At 39.9% G+C, this 8,389-nt stretch overlaps 1 non-coding gene across 1 annotated transcript; it reads left to right on the forward strand.

Annotated features, from left to right (window-relative positions):
- Window positions 1-8,025: 8,025 nt before the first annotated feature.
- Window positions 8,026-8,132, forward strand: LOC148296582 (small nucleolar RNA R71). Its single transcript, XR_015834271.1, has one exon. It is a non-coding gene; the product is annotated as a small nucleolar RNA R71 (small nucleolar RNA).
- Window positions 8,133-8,389: the final 257 nt, after the last annotated feature.

Below are 8,389 nucleotides of genomic sequence, written 5' to 3' on the forward strand. Positions count from 1 at the left end.
ATGGAAGGGAGGTTTTCTAGAGCTGTTTTGGTGATTTTGGGGCAGTTTAGAGTATTGGGTTGATTGCTTGAGTGTTTGGGGTTGTGGGAATGTATGAGGATGATTTCTGGATGATGGAAGTGTGGAGGATGGCTGAAGTGAATTTTGTAGCTTGAAGACTCCTCTATTTATAGGGCTAAGAGGGAGGAACATCATGATGAAATCCAACACCACCATTCCTCATTTAATACAACCCATAACTCCCACTTCATCTTGTCTATGTTAGTGTGGTTGGAATCAATCCCATCCCATACTTCTTTTGCTGCACCTCAAGCTTTCTTCACATGGGATCAAAGGTGATCAATTGTGGCTGCCTTTTGCTGCCAACCCATGTGGTCTTCTTTTGGTTGTTGAACAAAAACTAGTCTTCTGAACCAGACTTGGTGTAGGAAGGCCAGAGGTTTCAAAACTTATCCAATGGGGCTCCAATTTAGATATGTTATAGTAGACACCCATTGGAACAACTTCTATGAAGAAAGTATTCCCATCGGAGTAGTAGAAGTATGCGTTTTGGGCCTTGCAATTTGGCTGCCGAACAGAGACTGGAATTGACTTCATTTCATTTATGCTTTACATGCATGCACATGCTTTCTCTATAATAACTCCAGCATGTACCAACTTGATCCTTTAGACTTTCATAGCTGGAATGCCTCCCCACTTCACTCATTATGTTGGATCCAAAGTCAGTTGCAGCATGGGTGAGGCACATGGAGGCACATGACAAAGCTGGCAGCTGCAAATCCTCCTGAGCAGGGTTGAGTGTTGGGCGGGCTGAGCACTCCACAAATGTCCAATTGGGCTGAAATTTGGATATGTTGTACTAGACACCCATTGGAACAAGTTTCATGAAGATCTTCACCTCATCCAAGCCCCATAGCATGCTGATCCAAGGCCAAGAAGCTGACCTACGAAATTGGGCTGGAAAGGAGTTGTAGCCAAAATGTGTTTGTCTTTAAGCCCTTCTTCCATTCACCCAAATCAAGCCTTAACATGCATGGATTGCATCATTTCCTATCCAAAGTCATCATTGTTACCTAAATGTCAATTAACTGAAAGATAAACACAAAAAGGATTAAAAGCACAAGTTTAACTCAAAAACATAACCAAATCATAAGTTAGAAGGGTACAAAATGATATACAATTATGAACCGATCAAATACCCCCAAACCTAGATTTTGCTAGTCCTCGAGCAAAACAACACAAAACAAAGTTAAAAACAAAAAGTTAACTAAACCACTTTCGTAGGTAACTCGATTGCATTGAGCGTATGCAACAAGCCTTTAAACCTCTAGGCATCTCTAGTAGGAGGAGTTGTGTCTCCTGAGGGTTTAACAGAAACGATACCCACAAACGCATTACTAACTCTACAAAACAAAGTGGTTAGTAAAACTTGAAATCAACTAATGAGAACGAAAGAAAACTTTAGTCATACCTCCAACACCGTAGAGTTGCCAAGATAGGTGATCAATCAGTGTGTAATGTGGAAGCTATAGCTCAAAGGCACACGGTTTCAAAGCAAGCACACTCAAACCTTGAATAAAGAACATGCTTCGACTCTAATTCTCACAGATAACACTCAATCACTCAGAACCAATGGTTTTATTCTCTCAAACAAGCTTAAGTGAGTATATGAAATAGAAGCACAATATTTGGTTAGATCTCATGAAGGGAATCAAATACTAAGAATAGAGATACACACATACCTACCAGCACCCATGAATACATCCTCAAAGATTAGCTAGGTCTTTCACAAGGTTTGTAATGAAAGGTAAGGTTAGGGGAAATGGAAGAATTGGAAGGAAAAACAGGTAACTTAAGAACATACCAAGGTTGCATTCTTCATTGATCTGCAAGGTAGCATTGACTTATAATGGCATGGCTGCAAACTTCATGGTACCACCTGGCATAGACTTTATTTATTTATTTATTTTTAATTTTTTTTACACTTAGATCAAATCGAAACACTTTCATCTTCGTTGATTTGATCTGCATCTTCATTAACTTCATTGCACAGAATCACACCATCTTTCATTTAGGCACATGGCAGCAACTTCCTTGCTTCAAACTTTATCTTGGCACACCTTGGTATATTTCTAAGCTATAGGGTATGGCTACAATAGGTGAAGTATCTCAGATTGAGATACAAAGGTAGGGAAATGATGAGGGTGATAGAAGAAAAGGCTTTAAGTGTTTGGCTTCAAGAGGGTTGATGGAACACACATATAGGTAGGGTGAAAAGAAAGCACATCGAATGGTTATGCACACATAGCCTAGCATCACTTCAATGAGTTCATTCATGAATGAGAGCAAGCACATGATATCTGCAAAAGAGAATCATCCTTAGTATTCAATCAAAATGGAATAATGAGATCATTTAGAGTGAAATGAAGAAAATAAATTGGGATGAGAAATAGAAACACTTTAAACCCTCTCAAGAAAGCAATTGGGCTCAATATAGCTCACTAGGGTAGTCTCCACTATTCTCCTTCGAGAATTTGAGCATGGTACTTTAGCCACTAGAATTCTAGGAGCCAAAGCTTTGTGAAGTGCAAAATTCTGATATGAAAACCTCAATGGCAGCTCCATAGCATCGATTGTATGACATTAAAAAAAAAAAAAAAAAAAATTAGTGACAAATGAACGAAAAATTGAAAACACAAATGAATGAAATTTGAAAACCTTCCCCCCAGACCTGAATTGAACATTGTCCTCAATGTTAAAGCAAAGTAAAGATGATTGAGAACAAGTAAATGATAAAGGGAAAAGTTAAGAAAAAGTTTAAAAGAAAAAAAAAAAAAAAAAAAAAAACACAAATATAAAAGCAACTCACGGATGACCAGTTAAGGGCCTCAGAAAACACAGCCAGGGGATCCGGGAAGGTTGGAGGGGTCACAATGGTCCCGCTTAAAACCCAAACTTCTTAGACACCGAAGGTGTCGCCTAAAGAACTCCTAGACACTGTATTGACGGAGGTGCTCACTGGGGTTACCCAAAGTTAGCTCATATGAAAAAAAAATTATTTAAAGAAACAGAAACTTAAAATGACTAAAATAAAAACAAAACAAGTAAAGAGAAAGGATAGAAATGCTCCCCCTTGATGCGATTAGGTCGATTGCTACCAAGCACCTTCTTCTTGAACACATGGGTTGCCTCCCAAGAAGCGCCTTAGTTACTGTCTTGGCAAGACATTATGTGATCAGCTAAGTTGATGGTACAAAGGGAAGTTGATCCACCACATGGCCTGTTTGAATGCCAGCTGAGATTCCCTCATAGAATGGCTTTAAACGTTGTCCATTTACTTTGAAAGTTGAGCCGTCTTTAGGGTTTTGAATCTCCACAGCTCCATAGGGAGAAACATTGACCACGGTGAATGGGCCTTGCCATCTAGACTTCAATTTTCCTGGAAAGAGACGCAATCGTGAGTTAAACAAAAGAACTGACATACCTTTGGAGAACTCTTTCCGTTGAATGTTTCTGTCATGGTAACTCTTGGTTCGTTCTTTGTAAAGCTTTGCATTCTCATAAGACTCATGTCTAATTTCTTCCAATTCATTGAGCTGAAACTTTCTTGCATGGCCTGCCTTGTCTAGATCAAAATTTAACTTCTTGATGGCCCAAAAAGCATTGTGTTCAAGCTCCATTGGCAGGTGACAAGCTTTCCCAAACACAAGACGATAAGGGCTCATCCCAATGGGAGTCTTATATGCAGTCCTATAAGCCCATAATGAATCATTGAGCTTGGCTGCCCAATCTTTCCTTGTATTGTTCACCACCTTCTCCAGGATGTGCTTAATTTCTCTATTGCTTATTTCCACTTGACCAGAAGTTTGCGGATGATATGGTGTAGAGACTCGATGGGTGATGTTGTACTTCTTCATGAGTGCTTCGAATGGCTTGTTACAGAAGTGGCTGCCTCCATCACTAATGACAGCCCTTGGAGTACCAAACCTTGTGAAAATATTATCCTTCAAGAACTTGAGCACCACCTTATGATCATTGGTTTTGGTGGCTATGGCTTCCACCCATTTAGACACATAATCAACAGCAACAAGTATGTAAGTACAACCAAAGGAAGATGGGAATGGTCCCATGAAATCAATACCCCACACATCGAAGAGCTCCACAACAAGTATGCTATTCAATGGCATTTCGTTCCTGCGACTTATGTTCCCCATCCTTTGACACCTATCACACTTAACACAAAAATTAAACGCATCTTTGAATAGAGTGGGCCAAAAGAAACCAGATTGGAGAATTTTAAGTGCTGTTTTCTTAGCTCCAAAGTGACCTCCACAAGCCAATTCGTGGCTATGCCTAAGTATGCTTTCTTGCTCTTCTTCTGGAACACATCTTCTGATGAGTTGATCCGGGCAATGCTTGAATAAGAAAGGTTCATCCCAGACATAATGTTTCACCATGGAAAAGAACTTCTTCTTGTCCTGAGAAGTTAGATCATTTCTAAGAACACCACAAGCAAGATAATTAACAAAATCAGCATACCATGGTTCTTTGACTTGGGCAGCATATAGTTGTTCATCAGGGAAAGTCTCATTCAAGGGTAGCACAGCTTCTCCTTTTTCTTCAACCACAATTCTGCTCAAATGATCAGCTACCACATTCTCACATCCCTTCTTGTCTCGAATTTCCAAATCGAACTCTTGCAGCAAGAGAATCCATCTAATCAAGCGTGGTTTTGCATCCTTCTTAGTGAGCAAGTATCTAAGAGCTGCATGGTCAGAATAAACAATTACTTTAGAACCAACAAGATAAGAACGAAATTTTTCTAAAGCAAAAACCACAGCAAGGAACTCCTTCTCTGTTGTGGAGTAGTTGATTTGAGCATCATTCAAGGTCCGGCTAGCATAATGAATCACATGGGGGAGCTTGTTCTTCTTTTGACCTAAAACTGCACCAATAGCAAAGTCAGAGGCATCACACATTATTTCAAATGGTAAAGACCAATCTGGAGCTATGATAATAGGGGCTGAAGTTAGCTCCCTCTTCAAGGTAGTAAAGGCTTCCATGCAAGCTTCATTAAACTCAAAAACAGCATCCTTAGCAAGGAGATTACACAATGGCCTTGTAATGCTTGAGAAATTTTTGATGAACCTTCTATAGAATCCAGCATGACCTAGAAAGCTTCTAATTCCTTTCACAGAGGTAGGGGGTGGCAGATTTGAGATGAGATCGATCTTGGCTTTATCCACTTCAATTCCCTTGCTTGAAATCACATGGCCTAGCACAATGCCTTGTCTCACCATGAAGTGACACTTCTCCCAATTCAAAATCAGGTTTGTTTCCTGGCATCTTTTAAGCACTAGAGACAAGTGGTGAAGACAATTATCAAAAGAGGAACCAAAAACTGAAAAATCATCCATAAATACCTCAATGAATCGTTCCACCATATCTGAAAAGATTGACATCATGCATCTTTGGAAAGTTGCTGGGGCATTGCACAAACCGAATGGCATCCTTCTATAAGCAAACGTACCAAATGGGCATGTGAATGTGGTTTTCTCTTGGTCTTCCGGAGCAATGGGAATTTGATTATAACCTGAAAAACCATCAAGAAAACAATAGTAAGCATGGCCAGATAAACGTTCAAGCATTTGATCAATAAAAGGCAAGGGGAAATGATCTTTTCTAGTGGATGTGTTCAACTTCCTGTAATCAATGCAAACTCTCCAACCAGTGATAGTTCGTGTAGGAACTATCTCATTCTTCTCATTCTTCACAACGGTGATTCCGGACTTCTTCGGAACAACTTGTACAGGGCTCACCCACTTAGAATCTGAAATTGGGTAGATGATTCCTACATCGAGTAGCTTTAAAACTTCAGCTCTAACCACCTCTTTCATGTTGGGATTTAGCCTCCTTTGGGCATCACGGGATGGTTTGCTGTCTTCTTCCATTAGAATCCGGTGCATGCACATGCTTGGACTAATTCCTTTGATGTCTGCTATGGTCCACCCAATGGCTGTTTTATGCTCTTTTAGAACCTTAATTAAGCTCTCTTCTTCATGTGAGGTGAGACCTGCAGCAATTATAACAGGGAGAGTTTCGTTAGCACCCAAATAAGTATATTTAAGATGATTGGGCAGTGGTTTAAGTTCTAGCTTTGGTGGGGTGATAATGGATGGCTCCAATTTCGTGGATGATGGTCCAAGAGGCTCAAGTGGTGGCCTAAAGGATGGTGGGTATGGTTGAAACACTTCTAAGGCAGCCACCACTTCTTGGAACTCCGGTTCACAAAGATCTTCCTCTTCTTGTGTTAAGACAGCTTCTAGAGCATCATTAGACTTTCTCTGCAAAATTTTGGAAGAAACCTCATGATCCACAACATCAATTGAAAAGCAAGAATCAAGAGAGATAGAAGGTTGAGATAGAGCATTAAGCATTTTAAATTCAACAGTTTCACCCAGAACAGTCATGGAAAGGGTGCTATCTTTCACTTTGATAACTGTGTCTGCAGTGGCCATGAATGGCCTGCCTAGGAGAATGCGATCAACATGATCTCCATTTGGATTGTCTTCCATGTCCATCACTACAAAATCAGCAGGGAGAATTAGTGTATTAACTTGAACTAAAATATCTTCTACAATACCTTTTGGATATTTTATAGAATGATCAGCTAGTTCAAGTCGTATTGAAGTCTTCTTCATCCCTTCTAAGCCAAGCTTTTGATACAATGAATATGGCATTAGGTTGACACTTGCTCCCAAGTCCAACATGGCTCTTCCAACCTTATTGCCTCCAATGTTAATGGGAATGTCAAAGCTGCCAGGATCAACTAGTTTTGGTGGAAGCTTCCTTTGCAACACAGCACTTACATTCTGGTCAAGCTTTACATCTTCATTTGGAGCGAAATTGAGCTTGTGAGTTTTCAAGTCCTTGATGAACTTTCCATATGCAGGAATCTGTTCAATAACATCAAGCAAAGGCAAATTGATATTAACTTTACTCAAAATATCATAAATCTCTTTAAAAGCCTTATCTTGCTTTGCTTTCTTAAGACGGCCTGGAAATGGAATCAGTGGAACATATGGAGCGGGTGGCACGTATCTATCTTCTTGAAGATGTGGTGGCACAAATTTGTCATCTCTCTTATGCAATTGGAATTGTTTGGATTCCTGAGAATCTGATTTGGCATTAGGAGCAGATTGAGAAGTTTTGAGATGTTCCCCTTCTGTAGCCGTGGTCTCCTCCTCTTCATCTTCTACAATCACAACATCATTTGAAAGATTAGAATCAACTTTACTATCAATGATCTTACCTGATCTGAGCACATGAATGGCCTTGGCTTCTTGGTTCTTTGGATTGATCTCGGTTTGGCTTGGCCATTTCCCAGGTGCTCTTTGAGTTATTTCAGCAGCTAATTGGCCTATTTGAACTTCCAATTTGGCAATGGTAGCTTGTGTAGTTTGCTGGAAATTGGATTGGTTGATTGCCATCTGCTTAACTATATCCTCCAATGATGATGTTTGTTGTGGCTTTTGGAATGAAGGGGGATTAGCTTGATTCTGAGTATTCCTCCATGAAAAGTTTGGATGATTCCTCCAACCTGGATTATAACTTTGAGAGTATGGATCATTTCTTGGACCTTGGTTGTAGGAATTTACCAACTTAGCTTGCTCTTGCACAAATTCTGGATATCCAGCCCCAAGTGGACAAGCTATGGTAGCATGGTCAGGAGTTTCGCAAATACTACACACTTCCTTCGGAGGGCTTCTTGAGTTTAATGCAAGAAGAGCATCTAGCTTTTGTTCCAGTTTTGAAATCTGCACACTAGAAGCATCATTAGAACCACTAATAACACGTTTACCTCTTGTATCCGTATGTTGGGTCTCCATTGCTATCTCCTCAAAGAGTTCGTATGTTTCTTCTGGAGTTTTGGTTTTAAAAGAACCACCTGCAAAATTGGTGACTATATTATGACTAGAAGGGGTTAGTCCTTTATAAAACATACGCATTTGAAGCTTCAATGGAATCCCATGATGAGGACATTGGTTGAGCAGCCCATTGAATCTCTCCCATGCTTCACAAAACGATTCATCATCTTGCTGTGCAAATAACAAGATCTTATCCCTAAGCATGTCGGTCTTTTGCGTGGAGAAGTATTTCTCCAAGAACTTCTTTTGAATGGCAGCCCATGTAGTGAGTGAACCAGGCTTCAAAGAATTCAACCAATATTTCGCCTTATCCTTCAAAGTGTATGGAAACACTCTCATTCGAAGTTGATCTTCTGTCACACCTGTCAAGGGAAAAGAACTCACAACATTAAAAATATCCTTTATATGAGTTAATGGATCTTCATTAGGTAAACCATAAAAGGAAGGCAGCATATTAAGAT

This window comes from Prunus avium, chromosome 2, assembly GCF_965620075.1.
Source record: "Prunus avium chromosome 2, drPruAviu1.hap1.1, whole genome shotgun sequence".
NCBI lineage: Eukaryota > Viridiplantae > Streptophyta > Magnoliopsida > Rosales > Rosaceae > Prunus > Prunus avium.